Source organism: Falco punctatus, assembly GCF_963210335.1.
Source record: "Falco punctatus genome assembly, chromosome: 5".
Classification (NCBI taxonomy): domain Eukaryota; kingdom Metazoa; phylum Chordata; class Aves; order Falconiformes; family Falconidae; genus Falco; species Falco punctatus.
Window position 1 is genome coordinate 48,010,502 of NC_137584.1, and position 20,232 is coordinate 48,030,733.

A 20,232-nucleotide genomic window follows, 5' to 3' on the forward strand; every position below is an offset into this window, starting at 1 on the left:
GGTTTAAAACACACTCTGCAGCTTTTTAAAATACATCTGCAAGAAACTTCCTGAAGAAAGTACAAAGGGTTCTGTGCCTCATCAGTATAATGGCAGCCATAAAGAGATGAGGTACAGCCAAATACAACCTTACCCTTGTGACAGGGAGTCAACATGAAGTGTAATAAGTATAATCTTCCCTGAGGAGCAAACAAAGCAGAGCTAAGTCTGACAGGGACTTCTACAATCTATATGAATGTAAAAATAAATAAATAAATAAATGAGATGAACAAGGTAAATCTTATATTGGTAAAACCCAATGAACATTGGTCTCGGAGTGAAAACTTTATGGTTGATCTGTCTCTTATGGGCCAAACTGCAACCCTACATCTGCAGCCTTTTTTACCTTTAGGAAAGGATGTGTGTGGTTCAGCTATTTGAGCATGTTTCTTGTTTTCTTTGTTTAAAAAATGTTCTGTAATAGTTATTTCAGACTTCTGTAAATGGATGACAAATAGCTTCATTTTAGTTAAACCAGAACGAACTTTATAGCCATTTCTTACCCTGTTATCAGTGCTATTTCAGTAGCTCTGTGGGTAACAACAGTATTTTTTTTTTTCTTCAGAGGCTCCAAATATTAGAATTACTTTAGGGGAGTGGGTTTGGGTTCAGTTTGTATTCGTAGTGATCGGTTATATATCATGGGTATTATATAATGCCTGTAATTTAAGAATCCACAAAGAAAACAAAACATTTATTATATTCTGAGGCATTTCCAGGGAGTGAATAACTATGATTAACTGAATAGGCCATTAGCTACCACTATTACTCTGCTCAAATACAGCTGAAATAGCATTTCTTTAGTGGTAAAAATATTTGGCAGTGCAGCACTCACAAAAAAAACCCAGATTTACAAATGACATTTTTGGAAAGTCCTGTACATTCTTAATCTCCAAAGAAGTTGTATTTAAAGGCACCAGACTCAATTCTCCTAGGCTGAAACTGTTCAAGAAATATAAGTATATATTTTAAGTAAATATTGTATTTCACCAATCTTACGCTCACATGTGTAGGAGTGCAATAATTAAAGTAGCTATGGGGATAAAGTTTTCTTTGGATTGATTAAGCCTTTTCACTCAATTGTACATTGTACATACTTAATTCCAGTCAGATGCATTTGTTCTCCACAATGCATATGTTTTTCCAACTATTTATATCACTGCAGAAACATGTTCTACAGTTAGAGAAAAAAAATACTTTGGTTCATTTGATAATAGCAGAATTACTAATGAAATACTGGTAGTAAGATTTTTCTATTAGAGATATGAGCCAAAGAGCACAACCTAACAGTTAATGCTAATTGCCATTTTTTTTTACTTCTGGATTTTTTTGGGGTTTTGTTTTTAAATGCTATTTTGGCACTGAGACAGATTGTTCTTTTTAGTACACCTTGAACACTTTGTATTAAAATGCCTTGGTTTATTTACTAAAAGCCTTACTTACTGTAAAGGGATTTTTCATTTTGCTGAATTTTTATTCAAAAGAAGAAACAGAAGATGTCAAGGTAAAAATTAAGGATCTTCAGATTACTCTTGAATTTTATATTCTTGACATCCTAATCTGATTGGAAACCAGCTACCCTCTGAAATTTCTTTATCTTCCTGTGCTTCAGACAAATTGTTAATACATTTTCATGCTTTACATAATGTCAGATCTCTTCAGAAATGGTGGTGGTAGTTACAGTGAGAAAAGATTATAGTAATTAGCAGGAATATTTCTGGTTTAAATCCTCTGGCTAACAGGAATGATCTGAGTTTTACTATGTTGCTCTCCAGAGATCCTTGGCATCCAGAGCAGACAACGTTCCTCTGCTGACTGGAGCTCATGGATAACTTTCTGTAGATTGGGTGGGCTGTGAGGAATAAAGACTAGCTCTAGTGACTGTCTTTTTCTAGAAAAAAAAAAAAAAAAAGTGTTGAATTTTACTTTAATTTTCCCATTTCTTGAAAAGATAGTATCTACTGACAATAGTATGTTTGAAAAAGCTGAAAATCTTGAAGGACCTAACATTGAATGCCCGACAAGTTTGGAACTTCACAAGATTTTAGAAGTGGCCATGTGCAAAGGGATCATTTTAAAAGCAGTGCTAGCAACTGAATGCAACTTACCATTGTTTAAAAACAGATCAGTCTTGGTTTCTCAAAGTTAATGGAGAATAAGTGGTGATAGAGATGTTCCCATGTTGACATGAAAAGTGCCTGGGTCTGTATTTTAGAAGAGAAAGGTGGGCTCAGGAGCTGGTAAAATAAATTCTCTTGTCTTCTCCATTAAGATTTCTTTTGGTTCTTGCAGTCCTGTGAATAATACCACTTACTTAAGTATTTGCCTAATTATCATAATTATTTGTACAGAACTATTTCAGTTGGTTTTATTAAGAAGGACATTGAAGAATTCCTTTTTTTTTTTTTTTTTTAAAGCTAGATTTAGGCATTCAAAAATGTAATATGAATGAATGTAGACAAAAAATACCTATTGAACAGTTCATCCAGTTAAATCTCCAGTATGGATTTAATAGTAAATCACTGGGAGACTATAACTGGCATAATAGCAGTCAACAGTCTTCAACAGGTGCGAGAGCCTTGCCTATGCCCTGAAGCTCTGTCATGCCATAATGATTATCTGAGACATTTTATATAAGTTGTGGTATTTGATTGGAATAACTGAAAAGGATGCATGATAACACCAATATAGATTCAACCAATGTTTTTAGAACTTACAGAGACAGCCAACTAGAAAATGGACTTAATGATCCAAAAGAAAATGACCTACAGGAAGAGTATCTTCTGCTTATTTAATGCTGAATGGATCTACCATCAATACATAGACATTTATAGAATAACAAGCATATGGGACTAAGAGGCATTCTGTTTACGTAATTCATAAATTTTACTTAAAGTTGCCAACATATTTTTAGTGCCAGCCCGGCAAGACAGAATCAGCACTGGAATTACTGGCTTTCTGATCAATGGCAGCTAAGGTCACAGAGAAATCACAAGTAATAACAGATCATAACTTGCACCTAACATAAAGTCATTTTAGGCATTAATTAAATCTAAAAATAAATAATTACATTTACACATAGACTGATCTTTTCAAGCAATTTTCAGGATCTTTAAGAGAAGCTCTAGGCTGCAAAGTTCAACTTTAATGTCTATTTATACATTTCTAATTCACCAGGGATGCAATTCCTGCACAGCAGCTATTGGAAACAGTATTTCCAGTGCAGAGTGGGAACTGCAAAGGGCACGTGGGAAGTCTGCACTGAGTGGCTAAAGCCAGGCAGAAGACACAAATCTTAGAAAGCAGAGGGCATGTAGACACAGCAAACACATTCATTCTGCAGATTTGTAAAACCCTAGTGGGCAAGTGCAGATGGGTACCTTTCATCCAAAAGAGTTGCTGAAAGACCGGGATAAAATTTAATAGTACAAATATGAAGTCAGGCATTTAAAGAAATAAACACAGTTTCTGCAATTACTTTTTGGAGACAGTAAAATGAGAGAAAACAAAAGTTTGTTTATTAGTTGTGAGATATCTCTGAGCCATTTGTGTAATACAGCTGTGTTTGAAATGCTATCTTAGAACATACCAAGATATCAAGCAAGGTGTCTCCAGTAGAGATAGTCAAGTTATAAGTGCCTTTATCATAGAATCACAGAATCATTTAGGTTGGAAAAAGACTTTTAAGATCATTGAGAACAACCATTAACCAACACTGCCAAGGCCATCACTAAACCATGTTCCCAAGTGCCACAACTACATATCTTTTAAATGCCTCCAGGTATGGTGACTCAACCACTTCCTCGGGCAGCCTGTTCCAACCTTGGTAACCCTTTCAGCAAAGAAATTTTAGTGAGGGGCCCAAAAGTGAACACAGTATTCAAGGTGCAGCCTCACCAATGCTGAGTATAGAGCGACAGTCACTTCCCTAGCCCTGCTGGCAACACTATTTATGATACAAGTCAGGATACTGTTGGCCTTCTTGGCCACCTGGCACACTGCCGGCTCAAACTCAGCTGGCTATTGACCAACACCCTGAGGTCCTTTTCCACCAGGCAGCTTTCCAGCCACTCTTCCCCAGGCCCATAGTGTTGCATGGAATGTTGTGGTCTGGGTGCAGGACGCAGCACACAGCCTCGTTGAACCTCACACAGTTGGCCTTAGCCCATTGATCCAGCCTGTCCTAATCCCTCTACAGAGCCTTTCTACCCTCAAGCAGATCAACATTCCCCCCCAAGTTGGTGTTGCTTGCAAACTTCCTGAGGATGCACTCAATCCATTCATCCAGATATTTGATAAAGATTATTAAACAGAACTGGCCCCAATACTGAGCCCTGGGGAACATCACTTCTGACCAGCTGCCAACAGGATTTAAATCCATTCACCACAACTCTCTGGGCCCGGCCATCCAGCTGGTTTTTTACCTAGTGAACAGTATGCCCATCCAAGCCATGAACAGTCAGTTTCTCCAGGACAATGCTGTGGGAAACCATGTTAAAGGCTTTACTAGGGTCTATGTAGACAACATCCAGAGCCTCTCCCTCATCCACTAAGTGGGTCATCTTGTCATAGAAGGGGATCAGGTTAGTGAAACAGGACCTGCCTTCCATATACCCATGCTGGCTGGTCCTAATCGCCTGATTGTCCTCTATGTGCCACGTGATGCCACTCAAGACAAGCTGCTCCATAACCTTCCCCAGCACTGAGGTCAGACTGACAGGTCTGTAGCTCCCTGAATGCTCTTTCCAGCCCTTCTTGTAGATGGGTGTCATGTTTGCTAACGTCCAGTCAACTGGGACCTCCCTAGTTAGCCAGGACTGCTGATAAATGGTGGAGAGTGGCTTGGTGAGCACTTCTGCCAGCTCCCTCAGTACCCTTGTGTGGATCCCGTCCAACCCCATGGACTTGTGTGTGTCTCAGTGCTGTAGCAGGTCGCTGACCATTTCCCCTTGGATTATGGGGGCTTCGTTCTCCTCCCTGTCCCTGTTTTCTAGCTCATGGGGCTGGGTACCTGAAGAACTGGTCTGACTATAGGACTGAGGCAAAGAAAGGATTAACTGCCTCAGCCATTTCCTCATCCTTTGCGACTGTGATGCCACCCAATAATGGTTGGAGATTTTCCTTAGTCCTCCTTTTGTTGCTAATGTATTTAAATGTATTTATAGACATTTTTTTGTCTTTTACAGCAGTACCCAGATGAAGTTTGAGCTGGGCTTTGGTCTTTCTGATTTTCTCACTGCATAACCTCATCAAATCCTTGTAGTCTGTAGTTCTCCTGAGTTGCCTGCCCCTTCTTCCAAAGGCCATAAGCTCTTCTTTTTTTGCCTGAGTTCCAGCCAGAGCTCTCTGTTCAGCCAGGCCAGTCTTCTTCCCTGCCAACTCATCTTTTGGCACATGGAGATGGCCTGTTCCTGCACCTTTAAGATTTCCTTTTTGAGGAATGTCCAGCCTTTCTGGACCCCTTTGCCCCTCAGGACTGCATCCCAAGGGACTCTGTCAACCAGTCTCCTAAACAGGCCTTTGTACAATAAAGTATGTAAGTCTCATCACCCATGTTCAAGAAAGATTAAATCAAACTGGAAGAGACTCAGAGGCAAACTAGGGAAAGAATAGGAAAACCAAGAGGCAAAAGGATGCTAACAGATGTTGACTTAACCTAGTAAAAGGAAACCTAGGAAAGAGACTGTGATCACAGCCTCTCTAACGGCCTTGAAGTAGTGCATACCTAAAAAACCAGAAAATCTGCATGTTGTAGACACAAACCTTAGGGATATAAGTAGGTCATGAATAAATGTAAGCTGCAAATTAGAAGAAAAGATTCTAGTCATCAGAGCAATGAATTTCTGGAACAGTAAGCAAAAAACTGTTAAAAGAAAACCAACCAACGTTTAGGATAGAGCTTGGCCAGTTAATGGAGAGGAATAGGAGTCGTCTGCATGCTGAGACCTTTTTGTTTTCTGTTCCCCTGGTTTGTACCTCTCCTAATCTACATAGCAAAGGACTATGGACAGTTTTGTATGTTTCTGAGACTGCCTTTGGGAACCAGATGCTCATAGGTGAGACACAGTAGTAAAAAAGCAAGAAGAGCCTTCAGCTGTAAGACAGAAGAAGAATCGGGGTTTGTTGGTTGTCTCGGGATCTCTGCAAGTCATTGGCATGATACAGTCCTGACAAACATTCAGAAAGGTATAAGAGTTTCCTAAGTGTAAGTCTATTTCAGGGTAGGGATGCTGATTTGGGTTTCAGCTTGCTTCCTCCGTGTTGTTGGAAGCCCAGCTATCAGTTACTGCTCTGAGACAGTACAGGCACCTGCTCTGTACTGCTGGCAAACAACTTGTTAGCTGATTCCAGCTGATACTCAGTGATTGTGCAATGACTTTTTATTTACTTTGTCCCCATGCAACCAGTTATGGGAACACACCAGGCCTACAACTGGGAGGCAGCAGCACCTGAAGTGCCTGTGAAGCAAGAGGGGAGTTAGCAGTGGGCACTCCCCCTCCCCACTGGCTCCTGCAGGGGGAAAGCAGTAGTTTGGGACAAATGATACTCATCTGGATGCTGGCAGCAAACAACTCCCTAAGTCAGTCACAGCCACCCATAGGCTGCCCTGGCTCCTGCAAGGCAAAGAGGTCCAGGTTTGTTTAAGGCTTACCCTGCAAGGCTGACATAGCACAGGATCAGTTGTGCTGCCGGCTCCCAAGCTCTCCCATGGGATGTATGGCAGTGGGGTGGGATGCTCTAGGCATGCATACTGGCTCTTGGTACCATCCAACTCTGTGAGCCCATCCTCACCACATCAGCACAGCGCAAAAGGTTTCCCTTGAACTGCCCCTGCTGTGTCCATGGATATGCCTTTGCCTTGAAGTAAACCAGAAGCATTCCCGCAGTCAAGCCCTGCCAAAGAGAGATTAAGGCTGCTCTTCATTAACACCTAGAAGTGGTGTTTGCAGTTTCCAGCTCACACCCTCTACCATACTGTAGCCGCCCTGACGAGCACTGTTTGGCTTGAATGTAGATGAAGTGTTCTAGCAAGTATGTCAAGAGTTGGCTGGTGGTCAAGATTCAGTCACGTAACTGCGCAGACATACTCCAAAATGAACATAAATCTTTGTCTCCCTCATGGCAAGGCAGAGCAGGATAACTGCTTCACCCTGCAATGCTGGAAGACAGCAGATTTGGATGTTTCTTGTCTTACAAATGTCAAACATTCAAAAATTGTGGCTTCAAAAATCGTAAGTCTGGCTTTAAAATTTTGAAACCTTAAAATTTCTGAAGTTCTTCTCTAGAAATCCCTTTTATTTTACTTTCTGGTTTTCTCAGGCTCTTCTGAGCATATCAGCACCTAAAATCACATTTTGCACATTTTCATTGCATCTATTAGCCTGCAAAAATAAAAAGATGAAAACTCAGTTTATCACATGAGCAGCGCTCTTCAGAAAGAGAAGCTTTACAGAAAAACATCACATCATGGAGTTCACGAGAAACTCCAGTGTTGACAACACTGGAACAAAATAAAGCCAAGGACTGAGTTTGGCTGGAGTTTGCACAGCTGCGATTAGGATATAGTTTGGATTCCAGAATTCTTGCTGAAGGAAGATATGTATGGAATGAAAAAAAACAGGCATAGATTACCTGAAAGGAGGGGAAGAAAGTGAGGAGGTCAGAGGTGGCTACAGTTGTTGGCTTGCGCAGTGCTGTACATGCATTTTCAGTCACACACCAGGGAAACAGTTGCAAGGCTGTGAAATTCCCCCTCCAGTGCAGAATTCACCCACTCCCATAAAATGTTGCTGAGTCCCAGCTTGTATTTAGAGAACTGGCAACTGGATTATTGCTTGGTACCCTAACAGGGTCTTAACTACAGAATGCAGTGTGCCCCTGGACTGTTCATTTCTAACTGGTATCGCATACACCACCATATTCAATGCAGAAAAGCTTTTAAAGTTCAACAGAATTTTAAATCATGTTATATAGGACTTTTTCTAATGATTGTAAATTGTTTTAAAGAGTAGTATATACTACTATTTCTGTCTAGTCTAAGATTTTCTCGTATTTTAAACTGTTCCATGTGATTGTTAAACTGGCAGATCCTTGTTCCTTGTTAGTTTTAAAATATATTTCTAAATAAATTCTGTAAAAGTTTAGAGATTTTGTTATCTATTGTAAATTAAGTGTAATTTGAAATTAGCACATTGTAGCTTCCCTTAATCCTTATATCCCTGATATCTTTATGATATCTAGACTCTTAGATATATTCTAACACTTCTGCTAATGTTTGCCTGTTAATTTGTTTTTAAAAAAATCACTGTAAGAATCTTTTTCTGTACAGGTACAGAAATAATACAGCAATTCAGGTACTGAAAACATCACTACTCATTTAAAAAAAAAAACAACTCTAAGACTGGGTCATATAAAACACGCTCATGATTTTCTTTAGATACAACACCAAAATATATAACATCACATGATGCTCCAAATATCATGATTCCCTTGACAGAGTCTTCTCTAACATCAGGGATAGGGGCTTCATCATCTAATTCAAGTGTATACATATAATCAGCAATTCCTTATGGTAAAGGCTAAGATATTTGACTTCAAGGAAAAGGTCGAAGTATTTCATTATTAGTAGTATACTTTCTACCCATAAACTTTCACTGAAATTCAAAGTCAGTTAAATTGAGTAGGTTTTATGCAGCTTGCTAACATCAGGAAAAGTTTTGCATTTGCTATTAATCTCTATTCGGTAACTTCAGTCTTAATGACACTGAGTATTACTAATTTTCCCTCTGTCAGTCAACACACTAACATGTTTTATATGCAGATTCCTATTTCTGCTCTTGAAAAAATGTTTGTGACTCATCTCACTTCACTTTACCATTGCAAAACATTTAGACCGTTTTGTCTCTATAGTACAGAGCAAGTGCTATGCAGTCACGGGGGACACCCACACCCCTCTCAAGGCTGCTTCTGCCACCTGTGTTAGACAGACTAACAGGTGAGCATGGGACAAATTCTCCTCCCATGATTGACTGGCTTCAGATAACTCTGGCTGGGTATGTGACATTTATCGTGGGTTTGCTTGCCTGAACAGTAATGTCTAGTGCCGTTAAAGATGTGATGGTTCGTTCCTATGCTGATGAGGCAGGAAACATTTAGGGCAGCTGAAAAGGCACTAGACACCTAAGCATAGATAACTGAGCCCCATCCTTGGGTACCCACCCCAGGTGAGGTGAGTGGCCCCCCCCCCCCATCCTGTTCCACGTGACTGGAGTCGCTCCCCTACTCGATGTTTGAGGTGTAAGGAGAGATTTTGTGCACATTGGAACTGTGTCTTAGTGTGCAACTTAAGCCGCTGCAGAAAAGCAGCAGTCACTCAGGAAAAAAATGCACTGGATGTCCCAAAAGCATGCAGCAGTATTATACAAGGGGTTTGGACCACTGTAGATTTACTGCAGAGGAATTGTCTGCATTTCCAGCCGAGATGGTTTCAGGTGGCAGTAGTATCAACCCATCCACTCTGTTTCACCCGCAGATGTGGCACACCTCTGGCACCATGTGCCCGGCTCTGCCTGACGCGCCGCGGGCTGTGGCTGCATGCAGCCTGGCCTACCCACGGGCCTGCGACACACGTCCTACTGTGGTGGCAGGACCCAGCCGGTGCCAACAGGCCAATGCCTTTCCTCTTCCTTCCTTTTCCCCAGAGGGATATCACGAGGTCCATGTTTCTGGGTTGGGAAACAGTGAGACGACCTCATACGCAGCTTTCAGTGGTGTTGGAGGAATGGAACAGTCTCTTATCCGCGTGTTGGAGCTCAGGGCTCTTCAAAGCACGTGCAGCCCATTCCCGTGTCATAGGCAAGGTCTGCACATCCACACAGAGACAGGACGGTTCAACCACCAAGCAGGGTAGTGCAGCTCCCCTTGTCCCCCTTTCTCTGCCAGGAGATGACTGTGTCATGATGCCAGTGCACAGAAAGCAGAGTTCACCCCTCAGCAGCTCACCTTTCCTTGCCTGCAAAGTAGACAAGCTGAGCAGATTTAGCTTCTGGATCACAACGAGAACGATGAGGATCTTCAAAGAGAGAAGTCATGGTGACATGTACACCTTTCCATGTCAACAGGGTATCAGCTCTTCTGCTCCTGAGCGAGCTGCTGCCTGGGTTTTCTCTCCGCTGTGTTTCTGAGCAGTTTGACTGTCTTTCCCTTTCACTGTTGGCAAAAGGAAAGGCTGGAAATCCTGGCCCTGACTCTGACAAAAAGGCGAAGGTAGTTTTGGTATATGGATGTCTGCAATTCTTGGTGAAGTCTCTTAAATCTTTATAATTTAAAATCCCTAGAGCTGTTCTCAGAGAGGTGCAGACATCTGGTTTATCTCAGACTCGGGACTTTTGACTTCCCGTAACAAGTGAGTTTTTTGTGGGAATCCTTCCCTGCCTCGGCAGTCAGAGAGCAGGCTGTGCGTCACGAGTGGTCCTGGCTCTGGCTGCCTCACCCATCCTTCCTTCTCCTATTTCCTTCTTTTCCACTGGAGAAAGTCAGAAGTATTTGTGTGTACTCTTTTTGCTTTTGTCTCTCTGTAACCACATTTTTTCAGAGGAAAGTCAGTCTCTGTCTTCTTTTCTCTGGAAATCCAATGGGATATATCCCTAAATATCAAAACAGATCAAATTTCTTGTTTATTGAAGGTGGTCTTTGTGTCATATTTACTGGCTAGTTTCTGTTTCAGCTTCTGCTGGACTCCAATTCTTGCAGCCCAGAACTGAAAATACAATATTGTATATCACTGGGCAGGGGCCTCTGTCTCCACCTCAGGAAATTAGTTTTTTCACTTTTATGAGTAGCTCAGATAGCATAAACAGAATATATCGTAGAGTGAGAAGTAGAAAAGGTCTTCCAAATAACCCAAATCAGGTAAGAAGAGTGATCTGTGCCTCCTGTATTTGTGGAATTGGCTTGTGTCTCCATGAAGGTTAATGTAAATGGTAATCCTTTCTTTGAAAGGCTCAGTATGATCAGTCCTGTTGGTGTTAGCAGTTCTCATTCATTATACTTCTGATCAAGAACTTATGCAAGATAAACAGTAAATTAATTTTGCAGCTTGGAGTTTTGTGAAGCTGTGCAACTGATTTATTTCCAAAGTAGTGGTATATCTTCGTTGCTTTCTCAGTGGAGATTTCCACTGAACAAACTCAATTTTAAGAGGCTATGAAAGACTTCCATTAAGCCTAAATTGAACAATATTCCAGTAGAGCACATACTTCATAGAAGTAGCAATATGGATATGAAATCAGTTGTCAGCAAGACTGTATTCTCACTTGAAATCTTTTCTCCATAATGCTTTCATTTTCAAAGTGTATACAACACTTCATTTTAAAAGATATTTACTAGTATTATCTGTTTTATTTGAACAAGGCAGTATGGCAAAATATTTCAGTTGTTATTATTCTCATGTGTGCTAAGGAAACTGGGCTAGATTAAATTATTATTATGTGAGTGCATAAATGCTTTGGAAAACATATGCAGAGACTAGTTTTCAATGATACACCATTAAGTGCAGTCCTGCAAGTGTTTTCCCTTGTTCTGGTACTGTTCAGTGTTCTCACTGACAGCTTGGATGAAAGGTTAGAAAGTACACTTAATAAATTCATGGCACAGAGCAAGCATATTGGAAGCAAGGCAATTGAAAATGACCTTGATAAAGTAGTGGAGTAGCCTAAAAAATAACAGCTTTCCAGCAGTTAAGTTAGAGCAAATGCAGAACTGTAGATCTAGCTTGACATAATCAGCTGCACATAAATACAGATGGGAAACAACTAGCCAAGCAGTAGTTCTGCAGAAAAGACCTGGTGTCATAATGATCCCAAGCAGAACATGCACTGGTGATGTTGCGCTACTGCAAACAAGGCCAGTGCTATTGTGGGCTATAGGAACGGGAGCAATAAGGTACAAAATGTAATTATTTTGCTCTACTCAGTACTGATAAGGCCTCGGTGGAAGAGCTTTATCTACTTGCAGGCACGCAGCTCAAGAGGAATCCAACAAGAGAGCAAAGTGGGCTCAGAGATCTAAAACACATGGGCCTTCAAGGGAAGGTTGAAGGGTTGTTTAGTCTAGAGGTGAGAGGAGGAGAGGAAGGCATGATGGCAGCCTTCGTATAGCAACGGGTGGCTTTCTAGAGGAAGGGGTTTAGCTGCCTTGTATGCTGTCGGCACTGGAAAGCAATAATAGGCTTAGATCTCAACAAGGATGATTTAGTGTAAGCATCAGGAAAAAAAATGTAAGTGGCAAGGAAGAGTGGAGCCCTGAACTGGCTTGTTTAGGGGGAAGTAGTGGAGTCTTCAGCCTTGCAGATGTTTAAAAATAGGTTAGACAAACATCAGCAGGCATGGTGTAGGTCAGGGATGGATGAAGAGATCTCTCAAATTACTTGCTAGCTCTATTCCTTCAGTGATTTTTCTCTATGTGATAAGGATAATAATTATACATGCAAAAAGTACTTTGGATATCTCCACAAAATTTCAGGGTATATAGCAAAAAACCAATATTAGTTCTGGAATTTATTGCATGACTTCTGTATTTACATTAGATTGAAGCAATTACATTTTTTCAGATTTTGCCTGTGTTGTGTCAGTATTGATTGAAAGCTGCTAGGATCTGATGGCTTTCTGAATGGTCTTTGTGAAATAAATAGGTGAACGTAGTCAGATACCTGTGGTAGGACACAAAGCACTCAATTCTAGCCATAAGAAAGTTTGGTCTTTAGTCTGCTTACAGTCCATGGAAAAAAGATGGACACCTTTTAGAGATTACCTAAGAAGCGGGTGAATCACCCTCCAGAGGTACCTTTCCCTCTGCTTCTACCTGGTCTGCAGCAAATATATGTTGGAGGTGTATTCTTAGTCTTTCCTCTTAATATATATTGGAGGCGTATTCTTAGTCTTTCCGCTTCTCAGTCTATGAGTTTGATTTTCTGAGAACCAAAGTCCCTGGACTTCACAGAGGACTACCTGGAAAAATTTGAATTGGCAGGAAATCAGAGTAGATAATGTAGTGGTCTTTTCTGACCCTTGGTTATGTGAAGCCTAGTCAATGAGTCATTTATGAAGGATTTGCAGTTGTTACGATTAATAACTGTTATCAATACATAATGGACATGACCAATATGTATTAGAGGTAATTCTACCCCAAACTTACATAAGCCATTTATTAATCTGTTGGATTCTTACTCATTAATTGTTTATTAATCCTCTAAATTGTTTACAGTATATCTTGCATACAGTGTGTGAGAGACAATACAGCACTTCCAGCCAGCACATCTGCTATAAAAAAATATGATTTACAGACATAATATTTTAATGAAGATTTTAAAGTACTAAGCTACTGGACACTAAAAGGGAAAATTAATAATATTTTTAAAATAATGGTATATTTAACCCTGGATAATATTTTAGGAACCATGCAGTATAAGGTACCTTTCTCCCTCATAAGCATCCTGTGGCTAACAGAGAGACTGTAAACTTTATCCCAAATCTGTTATTTATGAAACACTTGCTATTGCGTGGTAAAAAAAAAAAAAAAAAAAAAAAGTCTCATTTATAGGGCTAAAAATTACACTCCAGCAACCAGTGATGACTAGTTATTGTTCCTTTTATCAACAGGCAAGATGAAGGAGGTTCTGGCAGCTTACCATGTCCCGGGCTCTGCAGAGTTAAGTGAGAAGTGTGCCCATGTTCTAGCGTGCATCACATCGCATCTTGGGTCTGAAGTGCCAGAAGGATCCCAGCGCTGCAGACTGAGACGGCTCTGAGCACCTCAGTACCCCGTTTCTGACAGAACCCAGGGATGGCAAACTTACATACCAGTATTACCTGTCTGGGGCAGGTTTAATTTTATAAATTAAAACCATGAACTCTATGAGTTTCTAGACCATATTTGTGCTGTTGAGGATGATCTGCTCAGATGAACAATTTTGCGTCCATCGGAGAGACAGGTTCTTCTGCTGGACCAGAAGATGACAGTGGACTGTATATTGTAACTAATACCATTTGTAGCATCTCCTAGTGCAAATAATTGAAGAACAGATTGCAAGAAAATCCTATAGGGAATAAGACATGCTTTGTTTTGATCTACAAATTTTAAGAAATGTTTTGCTTTTTTAAAGATAACCACTTTTAAATAACACTATGTGTGCAGTCTATGTGCAGCTCTTCACTGTGGCTATCTGTATTCCAGAAATAATGAACTCCTTGTGAGACACCTGAACCTTTTTAGATTTGTGATGAATCTTTAAATTATTGGAATATCATGAAAAACTAGAAGGGAAAAGATCCACAACTGTTACTTGAGTAGATGTCTCCAGTTACTTCCTGTTAAGTTTCCTGAAAGGAGGAGGAAAGGGCAGGAAGTAGAAATGAAATACAAAAAAATACATTGAGTTTCTTTTTTGGCATATGCACCTATCCAAATGTGTGTTTGATGTAATAGGCAGGGGGAGAGAAACAGCTAAGTTAGCTGAGCCCTCACATGAAAGGTCTGTGTTTTCAGGCAGTATTTGCTAATTTTGTCTCTTGAATAGCTATAGAACAGAAGGAATATGTATATGCCCCACCATATGTGAAAAGGACATACTTGCCATTCCTTTATTTATTTTTACTCTTTAAAAAATTAAAGTGCCAGTTATTTGGAATGTTGTAGTCTGTGGTCCCTTTACATTTGTTTAGTGAGATCCTTTCAGCAAGGTCATCCCCATTACAGTGTAACTGCATGGTGACCGCAGCTTTGGGCCTGTATAATAAAGATCAAAATTTAAAATTTTGTTTCTCATCACTTTATCTATTTTTATGTCTATCTGCAAGTCTTTGATTGGAATCCTGCTTATTGCTGATCACTGTTTAGAAGACGATTTGGCAAAAAAATGTTAAGAGAGGAAGGTATTTGTATGGTTGGACCTTGTTCTCCTTTGTATCATTATTTACAACAGGTTAAAGGGCAGAGGGACACAAAATGTTAACAAATCAATAGTCATTCTTAAATTCAATTTGCACACGATGCTCCAGGGCAATAAGGAGATTGGGTTCTTTGCATTCCAGATTTAAGGCTATACTGAAGTATTTGACATCTGGTCTCTATTAATTAGTAATCCTGGAAAGGTATTGGAGGAAAAAGCTGCAGAAAAGCTGAGTCTAATCTGGCTTTGATTTGCTATGTGTGTGATATATTGTGCTGAACACCTGTACATCAGAGTTTAAAAGCCACTAAATGGCTTTTAAAAGTCTAAAACTTTTCTCCTTCCTCCTTACTTTCTTCTTGGAAGGCAAAATTTTAAACTATAAAAATGTTCCTCATGTAGCAATTAAGTATGTGTGAGCAAAGATTGCACGTTGCATTTCAAAAGCTAACGTGGTCCTGACAAGGCTGCCCGTGCTGCACTGTAGGCAGGGCTTTGTCCCACTGATGCTAGCTTACAGCAAACATCTGAGCTCGTGTCAGCAGAGCATGCCCGACCTTTGAAACCTCTTAGCTGAATGTCACTGTTCTGCATCTTACGTAGCAGCACATGGACAGCAAAGCGGTCACCGCTGTGAAGTCCATACCAGTGTGTTCAAGCATGAATAGGGTCGGACAAGAGTGTCTCAGTGCAGTGCCCTGATCAGTTGAAAATAATCTATGGCTGTGCTCGGGCTCACAACGGGCAGCCCTGTCCTCCCCTTCTGCCCAGCTCACAGCTGCCTGTGACCTCCCTCGAATGGCTGCGCACCTGTCAGGCTTCCTGGTCTGGTTGAAGATGTCCCAGTGTAAGAGTTCAGCTCTCGTGCCAGCTCTGACGCCAGGGAGAGGGTGGGAGCAAACACTTCTTTATCAGCAGTTTAGTTTTAGGTGTGCTTACGCTGATGGAGGAACCATGCCTTCAGGTCCCTCTACCTTTCACAGGAGTGAAAGCCATGTGCCGTAGCAGTACCAGGGCACTGTAAGCCCCTGTGCTAGCAGAGCTTTAGCTATTAATGAGGTGTAAGCTCAGGACGTGGCCAGCTGGACCCACCAGAACTGTAAATGCTTGAGCTTGACCATGGGACCGTTTGAATTTGAATGTCGAAACAAATTGCCCCGAGAGCAGGGCCTGTTCTGGAGAAACCGCTTTTTGTCTGTGCAGAACCAGAGGCTGCTGGAAGCTTGAGTGTCCTGTTGGGTGAACTTTTCTGATGAGATGTGTGGCTGTTGCCCATCTGTTGAAGGAGCGATTAAAAAACAAATCACAACAAAATAGGCAAACCTCTCCGCACTCTGGTAAGGGCAGAGGTTGGAGCTTTTTGTTCTTTGGATGAATCCCCCTTTAAGAAGCCTCCCCGTTTGGACAAGCCCTTCTTTGTGAAGGGACATGAATATGGAGAGACCTGCAGTGCACCCGTCTCTTCAGTCAGCTTCAAAGGAAAGTTTCAAAAGTCGTTATTTTCTGGCAACTTGAAACATCTGAATCAGGGCTGTGCTGGCTTTACAAACAGTGTTAGCTGACTTTGATGACTTGGAGCAATTCAGTATTTGCACAATTAGAACAAATACTTGATATGGACTGTGTGGCTTAGCAGGCAAGAGTGTTGGTTTTGCTGACTGAATGTAATATGTATGCAGTTCATGTTGAAATAAGATGGTCTTAAGTCATTTCCTTAGCAGACAATAATCCATTCCAAGAATAAGAACATCTGTTCAGGGCCCAGACCTGAAATAAATCGTAGGTTTAGAGACAGGTCTTTTGTCCAGAGTTGTTTGGGTATTAGACATCTAAGAACCAGTTGACTTTTCAGGTCACAGCAGGGATTTTGGTGACAAAGTATAAGCATGTCTCTGCTACAGCTGACCGCATGAAATCTTACCTGCAACTGCAGTTACGTTCCTGCTGCCAGTCTGCATTGCTGTGATAGCACAGGCTTTTACAAATATCAGCCCACCTTAGACTGCTTACAGTTACAATCCCTTGGGTTTGAACTGCGTGTGTGTGTACATGCTGCTGTTGATTCATCCTATTCATACAAGGGAAACCCCAACAGTCAGCTATCAAATCGACATTTATTTGTTAGTTATTACTCAAAAAAGCCCAAGTTTTTGAGAAACTATGACCACAATGACATTTCATAAGCAATTATCTGACTTAGTTTTTAAATTCTCTGTTGCAACCTTCATCTAGAAATCCTAAAATACTTGTCAAATACTAAATAAGGGAGTCTCACAGAAGTTTCCAGGTAGCATACATTTTATTCTAACATATAAGTGGGTAAGCCAAGTCACCAGAGAGTTAGGTGACTTCACTGATATTTCACAAGAAGTTGCTGCACTGCAGTCAACAATGAACAAAGCTAATTATAACCTTGTAAGGAAGCCAACATCTTAAAAAGTTATTAGTGTGATTTTTCTCACTCCCTGTTGTGTTTGCCCTCTATGCAAGGAGAGCTCCTCTGTCAGCAGCTTCACTTCACCTCAGCTTCTCCAAGAGCCCTGTATCTGACCTGACCCCTCTCCATCTTCCAAGAAACAGTTAATTTGTATTACTGCATATGATAACCCTACCTACCTCCCAGGAACTGCTGTGAAGGGTCATCTTCATACTTTGGGTTGGGTCAGTTCTTGGCCAATTTCAAGGCTGTCTTCTTCTCTGGCTTGGCTGGCACCTTTCCCTCCTAATGGTAAATGATGCTCTTGAGGTCATGTCTGGTTTTGAAGTTAGTCTTGCTGATGAGGTCAGTGGGAGAGAGCATGCTCCTGGCTACATACGTTAGAAAGAAGGAAAGTTTCTGTGGTGTGTCACTGGGCTCTGCACAGGGCCCTCCATAGGTGGTGATGTGCAGCGGCTCTGGGTGTTGGGTACGAGGTGCAGGGTTCATTAAATACTCACCATCAGTTATGAATTTATTTCCCAGATGTTGTCAGTTTTCTTAAACCCCAGGCAGATCTGGAAGTTGAAGCGATGGGCAGAATTAACAGCGCTCGTAAAGGCCAATAGCGAACCTGACTGAGAAAACCCCGTAGATACCAAGAATTTCCCATGTGATTACTTAGGTTAAAAGACCCACTCTCTCACAAACAAACTTAAGTAATGAACTGGCAAAGTCAGAAAATTGCAAAGCAGCACTGAAAATGGAGAACATGCTGTTCACACCAGTTCTGCTTTCCACCAAGTCTCCCTTTTGCCAGCACAGCTTCAAAAGACTTTCTACCTTTTTTGTTACTACTGCTGAGAATAAGCAGAAAACAGTTTGATCAACTTTAAAGGAAAAAAACTGTAAAAAAACGTTGCCACCTTCCAGCTTACAGGGAAACATGTAGATTCAGGATTAACCTAAACAGCTGAATTAAGTGTTCCGAGTGCTGGCTGCGGAGCCGTGCCCTGCCTGACCTTCCTACCGGGAGCTGCAGCTGGAGCACCTGCGGGCCAGAAGGCGCTGCCCACCTGTGGCCCCGCACAGCACAGTTCATGGCAGCTGAGCTTCGGCACGAGACAGAAAGCTTCTCCTGGCTCGTCGTTACTCCTGGGGACAGCACAGTCATTGTTGTTATAGCTGGCAATGAATGGGAACTCAGCTGAAGCTAGATGTATTTGCAATATGCTGACATTTTTAAAGCAATAATTGATTATTGTACTGAATTCCCAAGGAGTGTGTGGTGGATTCACAGTGGGAATACTTCAGTCAAGCTTCCTAACCATTTAAACGGTGGCCATGTCCCAGTGCAGGCAGAAGCGTTGCGCTTGACATGGGGACTGTTGCTGACACGTGCTCTGTGGGGGATCAGGAAGACCTCAGACCTGGTGATCAGAATGACCCACACACTGTCACCTAACCCCAGACACCTTTCACAGCTACCACCCTCCAGGATTCACGTCGTGTGCATGCACTAGGGAGCTCGTGCTCTGTCTCTATAGGAAGCTGGAAGTGCAGAGCTCTAACAATCAGTGGATGTCAGAAAAAGAGCAATTTCAGTTGTACCGGTGGTAGTCAGACAAACAATAGTGTTTTCCTTAAAATCCCAAATATGTAAGTTCAGACTGAACAAAATAAAGCCCCTGACTCTTCTTCAGGCACAAAGCTTCCTATTAAATACAGTTAAACTGGAAAATTAGAAACTAAATATTTGAAACTATCGCCTTTAGTAAAATTCCAGAAGCTAGCCAAAACCAGAAGAGTGTTTACTTGTTTGTGCACATAGCCAAAAATAAATGTGAGATCCAGATCAGATTCTTAGCACAAAAGTGCTGTAAAACATTTCTGTTAGCCTTGCTTTTGCTGTGACACTGAAGTGCCCTGTGCGATAACAGATTTGGACAGTTTCAGGGATTCTCCTCCCAACTGCCTTATTTACAGCAGCTTTTATCAGATGGATTTCTAATCAATAACCTTCATGAGGCCCAGACAAGGATCTGCTGTTTGGTTCAATTTGGTTTTATTATTATTGTTTGTCAACAAAAGAACTGCAAAATAAAAGTCAGGACATAAAAGTGAGTCCAGCAAAGCTCGAGTCATGGTTTCCAGCCAGGAGACCCTGTCTGATGCCACACGTATATGCATGCCACGCCACGCCACGCCCTCCCCCCATCCCCAGTGGGTATATTAAGCTGTAGAGGAATGAAACTGCGTTAATTAGCATTGATAATATGCAACTGTGGGCTGGATTCAGGGGTGGCCGGTTGGCTGATGTAGATGAGGTGCAGCTGTGGCTGTTCTTTTAGGTGGTTGAGAGCCAATGGAGAGAGAGCAGCTGAGGAAGAAGCAGGGAGAGACCATGTTCTGGAAGAGGAGAGACTGGGAGAAGGCAGCAGAGGGACTGGCATGAAGAATATGTTGGTATGTGATGGTAAAAGACCTTGTTGCAGCCGGCTAGTTTGGAGAGTGCTGTGACATTAAGCAACTGGTTAGTGCTGTCCTGAAGTTCCTCTGATGAAAGTCCTGCCCTGCCCAAAATTGTGCTTGTTGCTCCATGGCCGATGTGAAGTGCTAAGCACCTTGGCTTTCTTTAGCTTGGGTAGGAACTGAAGCACTTGCAGACTTGGAGGAATAGACTGTCTGACGAAGACAAGCCACAAGCTGGCAGAGATGGGACTTGTCATTTATGTTTGCTGAAAGAGCTCCTTTGCGCAGCAGGGGAAGCAGGAACTCTAGCACAAGTAAAACCATCCCTGCAGAGTATGAACAACTATTGTCATCTATA

At 41.5% G+C, this 20,232-nt stretch overlaps 1 long non-coding RNA gene across 2 annotated transcripts in view; it reads right to left on the reverse strand.

Annotated features, from left to right (window-relative positions):
- The window catches only part of LOC308064790, a 47,568-nt gene that overhangs the window by 18,943 nt on the left and 8,393 nt on the right, over positions 1-20,232 (reverse strand). The window contains exons 2-3 of one of the 2 annotated variants that reach the window (XR_013928524.1): positions 17,924-17,980; positions 1-17,794 (exon numbers count right to left, since the gene is read on the reverse strand). The exon at positions 1-17,794 is cut by the window's left edge and continues 18,943 nt beyond it. This is a non-coding gene — a long non-coding RNA (uncharacterized lncRNA). Of the gene's footprint in view, positions 17,795-17,923; positions 18,369-20,232 lie in introns of those variants that run through there. The other variant, XR_013928525.1, reaches the window with a different exon arrangement.